We start from the raw sequence: 19114 nt of genomic DNA on the forward strand, positions 1-19114 counted from the left end.
AGTCTGTATTATATTATAGCACTTGATCCAAGATATATAACTTGATTTGACACACTTTGTATGTTAGACGCACAACAGGTCAGTCTTGATTTGTTTTCCTTGTTTTAGCGATCAAATATCCTTTCAGTTGAAAACAAAAATACAGAGAAAGCCTACCGACATATATTTCCTCCTCCCGTTTAAAATAAACTTGCGTAGCTATCGTTTCTCAAATATTTTAGTGGAGCACATTCAAATGACAAATTCCAAGATAAAGTAAAGCCTTCAAAATAACGATTTTAACGAAATTGAATTTGGGTAAGGGTTAAGGTATGGGTTTAAGTTAGGGTTAGGGTTAGGGTTTGGGTTAGGTTTATAGACAAATTTGGGGTATAGACATAGATGGAATGATATATTATGGTGTGATATGGCAGGTGTATATATAGGGGATAGGGTTAGGCAGAACTTCTTTTTTCCCAAAAAAATTGCTAAGTACAGTTTGCCTTTGACTTCAATGTTCAAACAGGTGTAGAATGGATTCGAATAGAGATAGTTCTTACAGTTAATTGTTCCGAAAAGCTAAAAAGGCGATCTAGAGGACGGGACCTTATTAAAATCACTGAAGTGTACAGCCGTACTTTCCGACCTCACTGAAGAAGCGTTTGTGTGAGAGTAAAGCCTAACCCCGACATTAACAACAACTCCGAAACTACAAAAGATAAAAACATGCGGTCCAAAAATACTGCCCCTTTGGGGTTGAATTTTTAATTTCAATCCGATCGGAGCACAGGATCATGTTGAGATTTGGAAAAGATTGACTTTGAAAAGAGTGAAGCCTAACCCTGACATTAACCCCAACTCCGAAACTACAAAAGATAAAAACTTGCGGTCCTCACTATAGGCTTGTTCGTCAAAAAGTACTATCCTTTCGGGGTCGATTTTATAATTTCAAGGCGATCGGAGCATAGGATCATACTGAGATTTTGAAAAGATTGACTTTGAAAAGTAACAAAAACCCTGACCTGACCCCCACCCCTTCCAAACTGAGATTTGTGAGAAGTTCTAGAAAATACTTAATACAAAAATCCATTCGATTACCCCTCTGGACGTACCCGTTCCAAGATAAAGTAAGGCCTTCAAAATAACGATTTTAACGAATTTTTGGTTTGGGTTAGGGTTTCGGTTTGGGTTAGGTTTAGGGTTAGGTTTAGTGTTTGGGTTAGGTCTGTATACAAATTTGAGGTATAGACATAAATGGAATGATATATTATGGTTGTGATATGGCTGATGTATGAATATATAGGGGTGAGTATTAGGGTTAGGGTTAGGCAGAACTTCTTGTTTTTCCCAAAACATTCCTAAGTACAGTATGCCTTTGACTTCAATGTTCAAACAGGTGTAGAATGGATTCGAATAGAGATAGTTTCTTACAGTTTACTGTTCCGAAAAGCTAAAAAAGCGATCTAGAGGACGGGAACTTATTGGTATCACTTATTGGTATCACCTAACGGGGTCGATTTTTTAATTTCAAGCCGATCGGAGCATAGGATCATACTGAGATTTTGAAAAGATGGACTTTGAAAAGTAACAAAAACCCTAACCTGACTCCCCACCCCTCCCAAACTGTGATTTGTGAGAAGTTCATGAAAAAAATTAATACGAAAATCCAATCGGTTACCCCCCTAGACTTACCCGTTCCAAAATAAAGTAAGGCCTTCAAAATAACGATTTTAACGAATTTGGGGTTTGGGTTAGGGTTAAGGTTTTTGTTTGGGTTAGGTTTAGGATTAGGGTTAGTGTTTGGGTTATGTCTATAGACAAATTTGGGGTATAGAAATAGATGGAATAATATATTATGGTTGTGATTTGGCTGGTGTATATATAGAGGTTAGGATTAGGGAGAACTACTTTTTTCCCCAAAAAATTGCTAAGTACAGTGTGCCTTTGACTTCAATGTTCAAACAGATGTAGAATGGATTCGAATAGAGATAGTTTCTTACAATAAACTGTTCCAAAAAGCTAAAAAGGTGACCTAGAGGACGGGACCTCGTTGATATCACTGACGTGTACAGCAGCACTTTCTGACCTCACTGCAGAAGCGTTTGTGTGAGAGTGAAGCCTATCCCCGACAATAACCCTACTCCGAAACTGCAAAAGATAAAGACATGCGGTCTTCACCATAGGCTTGCTCGTCCAAAAATACTGCTCCTTTGGTGTCGATTTTTTAATTTCAAGTGTATGTATGTATGTATGTTTGTATATATATATGTATGTATGTATGTACGTATGTATGTATGTATGTATGTACGTATGTATTGGAAAATCTTGAAATTGCAGCTAATTTCACAAAGCTTGTTTTGAAATTAAAATAAATTTGGGAACTCTAGTTACTGAAATTTTATGATTCCCCCAAACATTGATTTCTTCCATTCTTTGTGTGCATAATTTATTGAACTTTGTGACAATAAGGGTCTACATATTTTCCAACTTATTTCATTTCACATTTTATGTATATAGTTCCAAAGAGGCATCTTACATGCATGTTGTTATTCATGATTAAATGTAGTCTATTGATATCTTTTTCTTTATTAGCATGCTTTAATATGAGAATGATTATAAGATTACAATTTGTTTGATCTAATTAGAAATAAAGTAGATTGACTTTATTCTTAGTTTGTATTATATTATAGCACTTGATCCAAGATATATAACTTGATTTGACACACTTTGTATGTTAGACGCACAACAGGTTAGTCTTGATTTGTTTTCCTTGTTTTAGCGATCAAATATCCTTTCAGTTGAAAACAAAAATACAGAGAAAGCCTACCGACATATATTTCCTTCTCCCGTTTAAAATAAACTTGCGTAGCTATCGTTTCTCAAATATTTTAGTGGAGCACATTCAAATGACAAATTCCAAGATAAAGTAGAGCCTTCAAAATAACGATTTTAACGAATTTTGAATTTGGGTTAGGGTTAAGGTATGGGTTTAAGTTAGGGTTAGGGTTAGGGTTAGAGTTTGGGTTAGGTTTATAGACAAATTTGGGGTATAGACATAGATGGAATGATATATTATGGTTGTGATATGGCTGGTGAATATATAGGGGATAGGGTTAGGCAGAACTTCTTTTTTCCCCAAAAAATTACTAAGTACAGTGTTCCTTTGACTTCAATGTTCAAACAGGTGTAGAATGGATTCGAATAGAGATAGTTTCTTACAGTTAACTGTTCCGAAAAGCTAAAAAGGCGATCTAGAGGACGGGACCTTATTAAAATCACTGAAGTTTACAGCCGCACTTTCCGACCTCACTGAAGAAGCGTTTGTGTGAGAGTGAAGCCTAACCCGGACATTAACTCCAACTCCAAATCTACAAAAGATAAAGACATGCGGTCAAAAAATACTGCCCCTTTGAGTCGATTTTTTAATTTCAAGCCGATCGGAGCATAGGATCATACTGAGATTTTGAAAAGATCGACTTTGAAAAGTACCAAAAACCCTAACCTGACCCCCCATCCCTCCCAAACTGTGTTTTGTGAGAAGTTCGTGAAAACACTTAATACGAAAATCCAACCAGTTACCCCCCATAGACTTACCCGTTCAGAGATAAAGTAAGGCCTTCAAAATAACGATTTTAACGAATTTGGGGTTTAGGGTTAAGGTTTTTGTTTGGGTTAGGGTTAGGGTTAGGGTTAGTGTTTGGGTTAGGTCTATAGAGAAATTTGGGATATAGCCATAGATGGAATGATATATTTTGGTTGTGATATGGCTGGTGTATATATAGGGGTTAGGGTTAGGCAGAACTTCTTTTTTCCCCAAAAAATTGCTAAGTACAGTGTGCCTTTGACTTCAATGTTCAAACAGATGTAGAATGAATTCGAATAGAGATAGTTTCTTACAGTTAACTGTTCCGAAAAGCTAAAAAGGCGATCTAGAGGACGGGACCTTATTAAAATCACTGAAGTGTACAGCCGCACTTTCAGACCTCACTGAAGAAGCGTTTGTATGATATTGAAGCCTATCCCTGACAATAACCCCAACTCCGAAACTGCAAAAGATAAAGACATGCGGTCTTCACCATAGGCTTGCTCGTCCAAAAATACTGCTCCTTTGGTGTCGATTTTTTAATTTCAAGTGTATGTATTTATGTATGTATGTATGTATGTATGTATGTATGTATGTATGTATGTATGTATGTATGTATGTATGTATGTATGTATGTATGTATTGGAAAATCATGAAATTGCAGCTAATTTCTTAAAGCTTGTTTTGAAATTAAATTAAATTTGGGAACTCTAGTTACTGAAATTTTATGATTCCCGCCAAAAAAGCAATTTAGCCTAAAAGACTTTAATGATATATATCTAAAAAGCTTCAGATGACCAGATTCTAACTAGTAATTAAGATTTACAATCGAACAATTGATGACTTTGAAGAAAAAAACTTACTACATGTAACGAACCTTTATTAAATATTATTTTAGTAACAACCTTATGACAGTCAATCAGATGGAAGATCGAAAAAAAATTACACAATTTTTGCAAAAAAAAAAAGAAAAAAATATAAGTTTATTGCAAGAGCACAATCTCTGAGTTCTTGTTACAATTTGGAGTTTAAATGTGCAATTCAACTGCAATTGTGCATTGAAATAACTAAACAGCTGGTAAACTTTTAAAATATATTTCTTTTGACATATGTTCCGTCTATTTAGTACAATTTTGCAATTAAAAGGTCCGAAGATATTGCGTCATAACTAAATAAGTGTTAGTCTATAATGAAAATTGACTTGCATCATCACTATTTTTGTGCAATTTGAGTATAATATATTGTCTCTAGTTGGAAATTTCCTGGGGATTTTCAGTTCAGGCTTGATATTATATCAGCCGACGAAAAATATCTTATACAATTTTACTAGAAAATCATGGAGGGAAAACAAATAGAAAAAGTGAACGTTGCTCTTGAAATAAGACAAAGAGAAATACATGGATCCATTAAATTGCCAAGTGTTGAATGTTTTAGCTTAAACCGGGTTGTGAAAGTGCGTAGCTATGAAACATATAGAAAGAGAAGGAAAGAGGAGTTTAGAACATTGAAGGTCACGAATCGATTTGTGAAAGAGTTGGAAAGAACCGAGACCTACTGTGAAGGACCCCTCCTTGATGAGAAGGATACCTGTTATGTTTGTTGACTATACTGTAAATAAAATGCATTTGTAAATATTTCAAGGTCTGGGAGGAACCCAGACCAACCTTTCAAATATAAACAAAAGCTGTGTCCTATTGATTGCAACTGTACAATCCTTCTTAAATTTCTATCATGTTGAATCTGCTACATAAAAACATGCATACATTTTTTCTGGTGTTTATTACTTCTCTTTTATATATTATGATAGATACCTAGAAATGGATCTCTTAAAACTGAGACAAAATCTAGTGATTTTTGAGAAGTTCGTGAAAAAATGTAATACGAAAATCCAATCGGTTACCCCCCTAGACTTACCCGTTCCAAGATAAAGTAAGGCCTTTCAAAATAACGATTTTGACAAATTTGGGGTTTGGGTTAGGGTTAAGGTTTGGGTTTTCGTTAGGGTTTTTTTTTAGGATAGGATTTGGGTTAGATTTATAGACAAATTTGGGGTATAGACATAGATGGAAGGATATATTATGGTTGAGATATGGCTGGTGTATGAATATATAGGGGTTAGAGTTAGAGTTATGGTTAGGCAGAACTTCTTTTTTTCGCAAAAAATTGCTAAGTACAGTGTGCCTTTGACTTCAATGTTCAAACAGGTGTAGAATGGATTCGAATAGAGATAGTTTCTTATATTTAACTGTTCCGAAAAGCTAAAAAGGCGATCTAGAGGACGGGACCTTATTGGTATCACTGAAGTGTACAGCCGCACTTTCCGAAAAGTATTGCACAATCTTCAAATTGACTTGTTTGTGCAGATGCATTGTTTCTTTCAATCTTCAAAATGAGTTGTTTCCGTAGTTTCGGGACGACTAATGCTTTCCGCACGATAACTTTTTTCCGACTAGACTATTACATACTGCTGTATTATGTTACTATATATGTTGAATAGCTTGTTATTGAATTGTCGGTTTGTTTGTTATGAAGATTAGTACTCTTATCATACTTTGTTCATACTGTATTGTTTTTATCAGCCCGACATGTTTTGATTATATTTGTCTTGATATTTTAATCAAAATCCAAGCAAGCCTGTATATATCTACTGTATATATCCCTTGACAAAGAACTTACGGGGTCAAAATATTAAGCCTTTACCATTTTACCTTTTGAGTGTTTACCATATTTGAGTTTTTTAATAATTTGCCTTTTATTGTGTGGTTATACTATGACTATTATTCGTATATTTGTAAATTGTTGTTATGTTTTGAAAAAAAAAATAGAAATATTTCGAAGTGCATTCTTATATTATAAATAAAAGTGTGTGTTTTGAAATATAAAATAGTAGAATGTGTAATTTATATATTCGTGTCTTTGTTTGTAACGCAATATTCTATGAGGAAGACCTTATCGGGTCGAAATATTAGGCTGTATCTATATGTTTACATTATAGTAAATACCTCCTCCTTCCTTTCTGTGATAGGGCTAACACAAAGGCAAAGGAGGAAGCTGTGCATTGATAGATGGATGGGGGGTGAATTTACGTCAGAAAAAGCAAGAGAAAGAGTGTCAAACGTCATACATTGAAGAAGGAAGGTCCGCAGTATAAAAACGATAATAGGGAAACGGATATTGAAAAACCTTCCAGGGTTGTCAAGGTCGTTAAAAAAACCCTTTTTGGATATTAAATTGCAAGTAACTCTTACAGAACAGAAACACATTCAGGTTTTTTTTTAAGAGAATGTGTGGTTCGTTCGTCAATGTATTGTATCGTGTAGTAATCTACCCTTTGCAGATAAGGTAAGGTATAATTTAATATGTTCTTGACCCGGAATTAATTGAGAACCAAAAAGCTAGTATATTTACATATAGGTAATTTTTTCAAACATAGATATTGGACTATATTTTGTCATCATCTGTTTTAAGGTAACACACATTGCCCTATTTTCCATTGTACAACACAAACAGTGCGGCATCGCAAAAAAAAAGCAAAATAGTATGTACTACAAAATATTTTAACAAAACTGATTTATTTTCACTATGGTCTTGCCGGAGAGTAAAATCTTCGCTCAACATTTTGGACTTATCACACTTCTCCTCTCCTTCTTTTCCTCTGCCCTGAAAAATAGTTATAAATTGTTACAAATGTAGTACACATAAAACAAATTGCATAACATTTATCAATAATGTAGTCAATTGAATTTAATGTTGAAAACAGTTAAAGATACAAATGAAGCAAAATAATATTGACACATATATTTCTATATTTCAGTATAAAACATACTTTTTCAAGTGTTTGACTTTTTCTTTCAGTTGTTTTACGGAAAATTGTTACACATGTAGTACACAATTACAATTCCATAACATTTATCAATAACGTATGTAATTGAATTAAATTTAAAAACTGTAAAAAAAATGAAATTGAAGCAATTGTTTACTTTCACACATATACTTCTACATTTTAGCATAAAACATACCTTTTCAAGTTCTTCACTTTATCTTTCAGTTGCTGCACTGAAAATTCGTCCTCCATCCAAATGTACAAGTGCTCACCAGCCATTTTTAAGTTTCGCATTACAAAATCGGCTGACGACCAGGTTGGATTGCAATTGTTATTGTACTTTATAATGTATTTTGATTGTTCATCTGTGAAATGTCCTGAAATAAAAGTAAAATGGGAATCAAGATCATGTATGATAGCAACTGTACGCAAATCAAATTAATATATACAAAAATCACTTCCGCGACATAAAGAACCTGCGTTTTATTTTCAGCCTAGTTGTGTGTATTCGTATTGACATTTGATCGAGCCATGCTGATTGTAAGGTGCACAATTTCCTCTGCCATTTTATCTTATATTCTATTACCATGATTAAATTATAGTTTGCATTTGCGTCCACAATATCAAATGAGTACATACTACTGAATAACTCTTATCATTTTTACAGATTTATTCTCTCCTTCGACTTACCATTTGAGTCATTTGTATTTTCATCCAGTTATCCATTTCTGGAAAAAAAAACAAGGAATATAAGTGTAAAAAATAATGTCATAGATACGGTTATTTGAACATGAAGTATTTAATACATGTCATAGTTAAAATTCAACTGTAAAATTGGATTTGTAGTCCTGCTAATTATTGATAAAGAAAACATATGTATACAAGTCTACTAAATCTGATAGGCGGACAAACAGACAGGTATGATATTTGCAAATCATCTAATTTTGCTAGAGGTTTTGCTAATTGAAAGCTCCAAATCGTTTTGGCGAGAGAAAACAATAAGAGTCCAAATTCTGATTTTCTTAAGATCTTCTGCATATGCATTGTTACAGTGCATTTAGTAAATCACATGCGTTGAAAATGTCTTTAAGAAAGAAGGCAATGAATATTTGATGTTTGCATAGTCAACAACTATTTTTATAAAAAAAGAATACATTCCGCTTTTTCAATATAGGGTACAAAAATGTCTACATCACAATGAACACTTCTTTTATAGCATTTTGTTTTGTGTTTCCCAAAAGAAATAAAGCATTAATTCAAACATTCATTGTTTAAGTGTTCAATGACAACAATGGTAGTCATACAAGTAGTAAAACAGTAGTAGATCATTTTATTTTATACCACTAATTTTTAAGTATAAAGTACGCGTAAAGAAAACAAATACCGACCGTACGAGGGCTTGACAGCCAGTCAGTGTCGTACACTCATCTTCAACTGACAGTTGAAGCGATAATATTTACATAAGAAGGAATGTGTAGCAACAAGAGAAAGAAGGAACAATTTGTAATCAGATTCTTCATTTCTTAATTGTTCAATAAAATGGTAGTCATACGAGGAGTAAATATTAACTAACCTGATATTGTATAAGACTTCGTGCCGATTGTATATCTCCTTCGTGCTATAGTTTTAAACGATGGACCTTCCTCCTTCCATTTATGACGTTTTACATTATTTTTTTAAGAATATATAAATGAATTTCGACGAAATATACCATAAAGTATCACAGTACAGTTAATATTAGGTATATATTTTGCATATACTAGTATTTTCTTGTTTAAAATCGTTATGGAACCGCTGTAAATTTCTTTTATAGCAGAACGTTGGTGTTTTACAAAAAAAAAAAGAAAAAAAAAAGACATGTATTTAGATTCTTCATTTCTTAGATGTTCAATAAAATGGTAGTCACACGAGTAGTAAATATTAACTAACCTGATATTGTATAAGACTTCGTGCCGATTGTATATCCCTCTTCGTGCTATAGTTTTAAATGATAGACCTTCCTCCTTCCATTGATGACGTTTTACATTCTTCCTCCTTCCTTTTCTGACGTAAAGGGAAGGAAGAAGGAAGATGTCAAAGGTCAAAAGGAAGGAGGATGGTGTTTGGTAACAAGAGGAAGGATGAGGAAGAATCAAGGCATGCGGTAACAAGCGGAAGCTAAAATACACCTTCCTCCTTCCTTTTTCTTTTAAAACACACCTTCCTCCTTCCTTTTCCTATAACACACCTTCATCCTTCCTTTTTCTTTTAAAACACACCTTCCTCCTTCCTTTTTCCTTCTTCGTCTTGTTACCACATACCTTCCTCCTTCCTCTTATCACAACACATATTCCTCCTTCCGCTTCTCGCCGCAGACCTTCCGCCTTCCTCTTGGTGCGACACACCTTCATCCTTACTCTTGATAGAATACATTCCTCCTTCCTTCCTTCCCTTTACGTCAGAAAGGAAGGAGGAAGAATGTCAAACGTCATAAATGGAAGGAGGAAGGTCGATCATTTAAAACGATAGAAAGAAGGAGGAAGATCAATCGGTACGAAGTCTTATTGATATCAGGTCAGTAAATTTTTACTACTCTTATGACTACCATTGTTTTCATTGAACTCTTTAATAATAGATTATTTGAATTAATGTTTTATTACCTTTAAAAAATGCCTCACGACAAAACTGTTTTAAATTTGAAAATTTTACATATTTTACATAAAGCATTTTTTTGATCTGATATGCATCAACTTCCTGTTAGCCGATATTTTAAAATTCAACCACTGTATCCACAAGGAAAATTTTACATAAATATTTTCTTGGTTCCCTTGAAAACGAATGATTTTATATTTGGTTTGGTGTTTGGTGATTTTGAGTTGTAGGTCATGAAAGGAAATTCTTTGTCAATATTTTATTGACTTCTTTGTAAGGACATTGTTTACGAATTGCTTTAGAACAAATTATGCAGTGATGCACGTCCATACCCTGTTTTGGTATTGTTGTCACATGTTCTCAAAAATAAATACACTACCAGGAATTTACATAGCGTTTACATGTACTTTTAATGCCACTAAATATACAGTACTGGTAAAACATATCATCAATCAGTACATGTATTACCTATAGCTTTTCAGTACAAATAATTATGTGCATGTTTTCAGTAATGCTATAGTTTTAAACGATGGACCTTCCTCCTTCCATTTATGACGTTTTACATTATTTTTTTAAGAATATATAAATGAATTTCGACGAAATATACCATAAAGTATCACAGTACAGTTAATATTAGGTATATATTTTGCATATACTAGTATTTTCTTGTTTAAAATCGTTATGGAACCGCTGTAAATTTCTTTTATAGCAGAACGTTGGTGTTTTACAAAAAAAAAAAGAAAAAAAAAAGACATGTATTTAGATTCTTCATTTCTTAGATGTTCAATAAAATGGTAGTCACACGAATAGTAAATATTAACTAACCTGATATTGTATAAGACTTCGTGCCGATTGTATATCCCTCTTCGTGCTATAGTTTTAAACGATAGACCTTCCTCCTTCCATTGATGACGTTTTACATTCTTCCTCCTTCCTTTTCTGACGTAAAGGGAAGGAAGAAGGAAGATGTCAAAGGTCAAAAGGAAGGAGAATGGTGTTTGGTAACAAGAGGAAGGATGAGGAAGAATCAAGGCATGCGGTAACAAGCGGAAGCTAAAATACACCTTCCTCCTTCCTTTTTCTTTTAAAACACACCTTCCTCCTTCCTTTTCCTATAACACACCTTCATCCTTCCTTTTTCTTTTAAAACACACCTTCCTCCTTCCTTTTTCCTTCTTCGTCTTGTTACCACATACCTTCCTCCTTCCTCTTATCACAACACATATTCCTCCTTCCGCTTCTCGCCGCAGACCTTCCGCCTTCCTCTTGGTGCGACACACCTTCATCCTTACTCTTGATAGAATACATTCCTCCTTCCTTCCTTCCCTTTACGTCAAAAAGGAAGGAGGAAGAATGTCAAACGTCATAAATGGAAGGAGGAAGGTCGATCATTTAAAACGATAGAAAGAAGGATAGCGATACAAAAAGACAAACATTTACCGTCTATAAGATCTGTAATCATTGCTCTCAATTCCATGTTCCCTTTCGTTACTTCTGCTTTCAATTCCATGTTCCCTTTCGTTACTTCTGCTTTCAATTTATCCGCCTTAAAGCTGTTAAACAATGCTTTCAATTCCATGTTCCCATTTCTTATTTCCGCCTTCAATTCATCTGTCTGAAAGTAATTAAACTGTGTTTTATTTTGTTATTTCATCTTATTTTGATTTGAATGATATGTATCTTGTACAAGTGGTAATGTGCATTTCATAATCAAAATAAAACTGGAAATAAAGTTGCATACCTACATTAAAAGATTAAAAAGTAAAATCACAAAAATACTGAACTCCATGGAAAATTCAAAAAGGAAAGTCCCCAATCAAATTAATTTGTTTTTTAAGAAAAACTTTCAGCAGAACGGACAGACCCAAGTGTCAAGCAATACAGATTACAATTTAGTACAGAAAGTAGCCGAAGTGAACACATTACTGAATTAAATTTCTGTCCAATCATTATAGGTCAAATATTTCTAAAAAACACGCTAAGATCGATTATTTTGTTATATAATCAGTACTTATTATTTTTATTTCTCCTTTCAGTTTATCTGCCTTTAAATGATCCAACTGTCTTATATTTTGTCATTTTATCTTATATTCTATTACCATGATTAAATTATAGTTTGCATTTGCGTCCACAATATCAAATGAGTACATACTACTGAATAACTCTTATCATTTTTACAGATTTATTCTCTCCTTCGACTTACCATTTGAGTCATTTGTATTTTCATCCAGTTATCCATTTCTGGAAAAAAAACAAGGAATATAAGTGTAAAACATAATGTCATAGATACGGTTATTTGAACATGAAGTATTTAATACATGTCATAGTTAAAATTCAACTGTAAAATTGGATTTGTAGTCCTGCTAATTATTGATAAAGAAAACATATGTATACAAGTCTACTAAATCTGATAGGCGGACAAACAGACAGGTATTTTAGGTATGATATTTGCAAATCATCTAATTTTGCTAGAGGTTTTGCTAATTGAAAGCTCTAAATCGTTTTGGCGAGAGAAAACAATAAGAGTCCAAATTCTGATTTTCTTAAAATCTTCTGCATATGCATTGTTACAGTGCATTTAGTAAATCACATGCGTTGAAAATGTCTTTTAGAAAAAAGGCAATGAATATTTGATGTTTGCATAGTCAACAACTATTTTTATAAAAAAAGAATACATTCCGCTTATTCAATATAGGGTACAAAAATGTCTACATCACAATGCACACTTCTTTTATAGCATTTTGTTTTGTGTTTCCCAAAAGAAATAAAGCATTAATTCAAACATTCATTATTTAAGTGTTCAATGACAACAATGGTAGTCATACAAGTAGTAAAACAGTAGTAGATCATTTTATTTTATACCACTAATTATTAAGTATAAAGTACGCGTAAAGAAAACAAATACCGACCGTACGAGGGCTTGACAGCCAGTCAGTGCCGTACACTCATCTTCAACTGACAGTTGAAGCGATAATATTTACATAAGAAGGAATGTGTAGCAACAAGAGAAAGAAGGAACAATTTGTTATCAGATTCTTCATTTCTTAATTGTTCAATAAAATGGTAGTCATACGAGGAGTAAATATTAACTAACCTGATATTGTATAAGACCTCGTGCCGATTGTATATCTACTTCATGCTATAGTTTTAAACGATGGACCTTCCTCCTTCCATTTATGACGGTTTATATTATTTTCTTAAGAATATATAAATGAATTTCGACGAAATATACCATAAAGTATCACAGTACAGTTAATATTAGGTTAGAGGGAATAAGAAGGAGTATATGCAAAATATTAGTATTTTCTTGTTTAAAATCGTTATGGAACCGCTGTAAACTTCTTTTATAGCAAAACGTTGGTGTTTTACAAAAAAAGAAAAGAAAAAAAAAAAGACATGTATTCAGATTCTTCATTTCTTAGATGTTCAATAAAATGGTAGTCATACGAGTAGTAAATATTCACTAACCTGATATTGTATAAGACTTCGTGCCGATTGTATATCCCTCTTCGTGCTATAGTTTTAAACGATAGACCTTCCTCCTTCCATTGATGACGTTTTACATTCTTCCTCCTTCCTTTTCTGACGTAAAGGGAAGGGAGAAGGAAGATGTCAAAGGTCAAAAGGAAGGAGGATGGTGTTTGGTAACAAGAGGAAGGATGAGGAAGGATCAAGGCATGCGGTAACAAGCGGAAGCTAAAATACACCTTCCTCCTTCCTTTTTCTTTTAAAACACACCTTCCTCCTTCCTTTTCCTATAACACACCTTCATCCTTCCTTTTTCTTTTAAAACACACCTTCCTCCTTCCTTTTTCCTTCTTCGTCTTGTTACCACATACCTTCCTTCTTCCTCTTATCACAACACAAATTCCTCCTTCCGCTTCTCGCCGCAGACCTTCCGCCTTCCTCTTGGTGCGACACACCTTCATCCTTCCTCTTGATAGAATACATTCCTCCTTCCTTCCTTCCCTTTACGTCAGAAGATCAATCGGTACGAAGTCTTATTGATATCAGGTCAGTAACTTTTTACTACTCTTATGACTACCATTGTTTTCATTGAACTCTTTCATAATAGATTATTTGAAGCATTTTTTTGATCTGATAAATAGTCATTTTCAGTACTAACGTTTTTTATCATTTTTCAGTACTAAAATTGTTTTGTCATTTTTCAGTACATCCATAAATAACTATCAAGAATAAGTCCAAAGTATGTAAAAAGGTGTAAAACACTTTATCGTGACGCTATCCGTAAATCTTGCGTCCGGAGGTGTAGATTATGATGACGAGAAGGACGCTGACAGAAGTTTGACAACTATAATTTTTGTTTTTGATTTTGACAAACATATTCCAGGACATATGAATCAATGAAATTAAACAGGCAAAGCACACAAATGTCATACTAGTGATAGGTTTAGCTAGCTATAAAACCAGGTTCAATCCACCATTTTCTACATAAGAAAATGCCTGTACCAAGTCAGGAATATGACAGTTGTTATCCATTCGTTTGATGTGTTTGTTTTTTTGATTTTGCCATTTGATTGGGGACTTTCCTTTTTGAATTTTCCTCGGAGTTCAGTATTTTTGTGATTTTACTTTTTATTGTCGTTTTAATCTTGCTGACGAAAACTTCAAAATCTACACATTGTCATGAAAACTACGAACCGAGAACTGTCAACAGATTAAGGAAACTGCAAATTTTAAGTAAAGAATTACGACTTAAAACAAGGAAGTTTACATTACATGGTGATCATGAATTTGAATATGGTGTACAAACTAAAGGCATTTTTAGTTTACTACATACCGTTTCACTTAAACAAATATTGGTGGAGTGTCTTCAAATATCTATTTTTTTGTAAACCTAATCGTATTCTAAATATTCAATTAAACTACTCTTTCTTTTTTCAGAACATGGAATCTTGGATTAAAGCAAAATTTGAAGAGTTGGTAGGTATATTTATATATTACTGGATCTGTTGATACTTATTACATAGACTTTCCTATATGACTTGAGTTACACTGTTATTAATTAAAGTGAATATTATGTGGCTATTCACGTCAATTTAATAGTTCAGTGTAGGATTAGTATTCCAATATGACTTGTTGTTTTAATTGTAACTAATTCTATTTGATTTCTTTCAGGGCCAAGATCTGAAGAATGAAATAAGAAAACAACATATAGGTAGAATTGTTTGCATTATTGTAACATATGCTTGTTCTGGAGAAAATCCCATTTATCTGGACAAAACGATCTGCAATTGGTTTCTATAGGGACGATTTCGATGTTTCATTACTATTACTTAGTGACTACCTTCACAATATAAAAACTACACCACAAGAAAGCAGATTGCGCAAAATTCCCTATATTTTATGTGTCTGTCAACATTGCCATGTTTGTGCACTGAATATACAAGGTCCTTTTTATAACCAAAATATGCCAAAGGAAAAAATAAAGGCCCTACAACGAAGATAGTAGTACTTACGTAGTAAGTTCAGTCTTTAAAACTAAAAGTAAGATAATTAAACTTGTTTCAAATCTTAATATTACTAGAACTTCATATAACAGCTTTAACGCGATTTATGATATGATCTGTTCATCCATCCACCTGTTTACATATAGTATAATGTGGAAAAGAATATGATTTTAATATTTCTGATCGCAGAAATCATTTCTAAAGTCGTATTCAGATTTGTTGTCAAAACTTCTTGTGGTGTCATACAGACCATACGAAAAGAGCTGATATTTCGGTATTAATATTAAGAAAGACAGTTGTATGATGTTATTAATTTTGGCGGCATTTTCAAAAAATGAAGTTACTTGTGTCATTTATCTGATTGAGTTGTGTAAAATATTGAGTGTTGCATGGTCACGTATATAATCGCATTTTTGATTCATCTTGTTACATGAAATGGGTAAAAACCTAAGAGTACTACTAAAACCTTTCACATTTCTTTCAGCAACAGTTACAGACCTGAAAATGTTTGTTGAAAGTAAGTTAATTAACATTTAATAATTCTAGAACCAGAGTAATATTGTGTGACATTTATGTGAGTTTTAAAAATTCTTTTTCTTGCCTTTTATTCAAAACAACATATACATATAATGTATGTACCAAGAGCTTGAAAAAATAATGACAACAATATAAAGAAATCTAAATGAGACAGGTCATAATACTTTCAATGTTATATGTCTATGAATTGATCGCCACTGAGTAGAATATTATGTTAAATGAATGAAGTAAAACAATACGATTCTACAATACTTCGGGACACTGAACTAAAACGATCTAATTTATACTGTCATACAAGTGAGAGGTTTAGCTAGCTTTAAAACCAGGTTAAATCCACCATTTTCTACATAAGAAAATGCCTGTACTAAGTCAGGAATATGACAGTTGTTATCCATTCGTGTGATGTGTTTGAACTTTTGATTTTGCCATTTGATTGGGGACTTTCCTTTTTTAACTTTCCTCGGAGTTCAGTATTTTTGTGATTTAACTTTATACCATTCTTTACAATGAGTAAACTATCAGTATATTTCAAACGAAACCAAACCAGCTAAAGTAAGCTGATAAAATGATTTGTCCAATCCTTACAGATAGATAATTAAAGTTTTAAAAGACTAGACGGGATGTAATGCATATTTAAACTTGCTTATTTTAGGAAAACTAACCAAACAGAAGGAAGCAAAAGAAAGAGGTAAACACTGTTTTTAATAATCGGTGGTCGTATCTGTTTTCAAATCAAGACTTATATATGTTTCTCTCAATTGAAAAAAATTCTACGTAAATATTGATGATTAAGAAAAATATTTTTAACTAGTACAAGATTGATCTTACCATAGGAATAATCCAACTCCTCTGTTATAGATGTATATATTTGTTATCCCTAAAGACTTCTTGAGTCATCTAGTGTATCAATGCATAAATGCAAAGAAGAAAAGGAATATGTCAAGAACTGTTAATAAATGGTTTCCAAAACCAATTTATTAGCATCAGATTCATTGTGCTACAAGTTAATAGTTTCTTTGTACAAATTACCAAAAGTTTTGAAACACAATTTAGCATATTTATACACTCCTTTTCTTTTTTCTTCAGAAAATAAAGAGGAGGAGATTTCAGGAAAGAAATTTAAAATAAAATGTAAAATAGCTAATGTATCTTTTTTCATACAACAACTAATTTTATAGAGAAATAATATCTGCGAATAAAGGAGTATGTCCGATAACTGTTTTTTTGGGCTTAATTTAAAAAAAAAAGGAATATAAGTATGATAATGGTGTTAACGAAAAGGCCAAATAATTGCCTTTAATATATCCGAAAGTTAATTGACATTATTCTGTACGTGCTGCAGTCTGTAACGTTATGAAACGCTTTAAGTATTCAAACATGCTCATTTGATATCACTTTTTGTTTTCCTCTTGTAGTTGATGTGTTCCTTCCTCCTTCCTTTTCCTAAAACACACTTTCCTCCTTCCTTTTTCTTTTAAAACAAACCTTCCTCCTTCCTTTTCCTAAAACACACCTACCTCCTTTCTTTTTCCTTCTTCGTCTTGTTACCACATACCTTCCTCCTTCCTCTTATCACAACACATATTCCTCCTTCCGCTTCTCGCCGCAGACCTTCCGCCTTCCTCTTGGTGCCACACACCTTTATCCTTCCTCTTGATAGGATACATTCCTCCTTCCTTCCTTCCCTTTGCGTCAGAAAGGAAGGAGGAAGAATGTCAAACGTCATAAATGGAAGGAGGAAGGTCGATCATTTAAATCGATTGAAAGAAGGAGGAAGATCAATCGGCACGAAGTCTTATTGATATCAGGTCAGTAACTTTTTACTACTCTTATGACTACCATTGTTTTCATTGAACTCTTTAATAATGAATTATTTGAACTAATGTTTTATTACCTTTAAAAAATGCCTCACGACAATACTTTTTTAAACTTGAAAAGTTTACATATTTTACATGAAGCATTTTTTTTTAGATCTGATATGCATCAACTTCCTGTTAGCCGATATTTTAAAATTCAACCACTGTATCCACAAAGAAAGTTTTACATAAATATTTTCTTGGTTCCCTTGAAAACGAATGATTTTATATTTGGTTTGGGGTTTGGTGATTTTGAGTTGTAGGTCATGAAAGGAAATTCTTTGTCAATGTTTTATTGACTTCTTTGTAAGGACATTGTTTACGAATTGCTTTAGAACAACTTATGCAGTGATGCACGTCCATACCGTGTTTTGGTATTGTTGTCACATGTTCTCAAAAATAAATACACTACCAGGAATTTACATAGCGTTTACATGTACTTTTAATGCCACTAAATATACAGTACTGGTAAAAAATATCAGCAATCAGTACATGTCTTACCTTTGGACGATAAATACATGATTAAGTATTGCAACATAAACTGATTTTCTCACAGTGTATAACAAACCTCAACAAACTTTATTGGTACAGATCCCTCTATTTTGTACAAATAATCGTTGGAAACGCCTATGGCTAATGTACAATAAGAAATATGAAGTTGTTAATAAATAAGACACGCAATGTAAACTGACCTTTTCGCGGTGTATGACAACATTATACTGACTTATGGTTACAAAGTTTCCCATAATATAAATGTACGATAACAAATATATAAATAAACTGACCTTCTCACAGTGTATGACAAACTTAATCCGAATACTTTTCTCAATTTTCCTTTTTTATATGACAATTATCGTGCGGAAGCATAACTGGTCCCGAAGATGCGGATCGACCAGTTTTTTCGGGAGGACCATCTGTTTCGGGACGACTATTACCTTCCGGATGATAAATACATGATTAAGTAATGCAACATAAACTGATTTTCTCACAGTGTATGACAAACCTCAACAACTTTATTGTTACAGATCCCTCTATTTTATACAAATAATAGTTGGAAACACCTATGGCTTATGTAAAATAAGAAATATGAAGTTGTTAATAAATAAGACACGCAATGTAAACTGACCTTTTCGCGGTGTATTTTTATGTGAAAATTATCGTGCGGAAGCATAACTCGTCCCGAAGAAGCGGGTATCAATTGGCTTATGTACAATGAAAAATATGTTGTAGTTTA

General features: G+C 33.0%; 1 protein-coding gene across 1 annotated transcript in view; it reads right to left on the bottom strand.

The window, feature by feature from the left end:
* Positions 1–18895, bottom strand: part of LOC127733774 (FK506-binding protein 5-like) — a 30488-nt gene extending 11593 nt beyond the window's left edge. Inside the window, exon 1 of the mRNA XM_052243087.1 lies at positions 18666–18895. The gene's annotated coding sequence lies outside the window, so the exon portion shown is untranslated. The remainder of the gene's footprint in view (positions 1–18665) is intronic.
* Between the last annotated feature and the right edge of the window lie 219 nt (positions 18896–19114).

This window comes from Mytilus californianus, unplaced genomic scaffold (genome assembly GCF_021869535.1).
Source record: "Mytilus californianus isolate M0D057914Y unplaced genomic scaffold, xbMytCali1.0.p SCAF_3, whole genome shotgun sequence".
NCBI classification, from domain to species: Eukaryota; Metazoa; Mollusca; class Bivalvia; order Mytilida; family Mytilidae; genus Mytilus; species Mytilus californianus.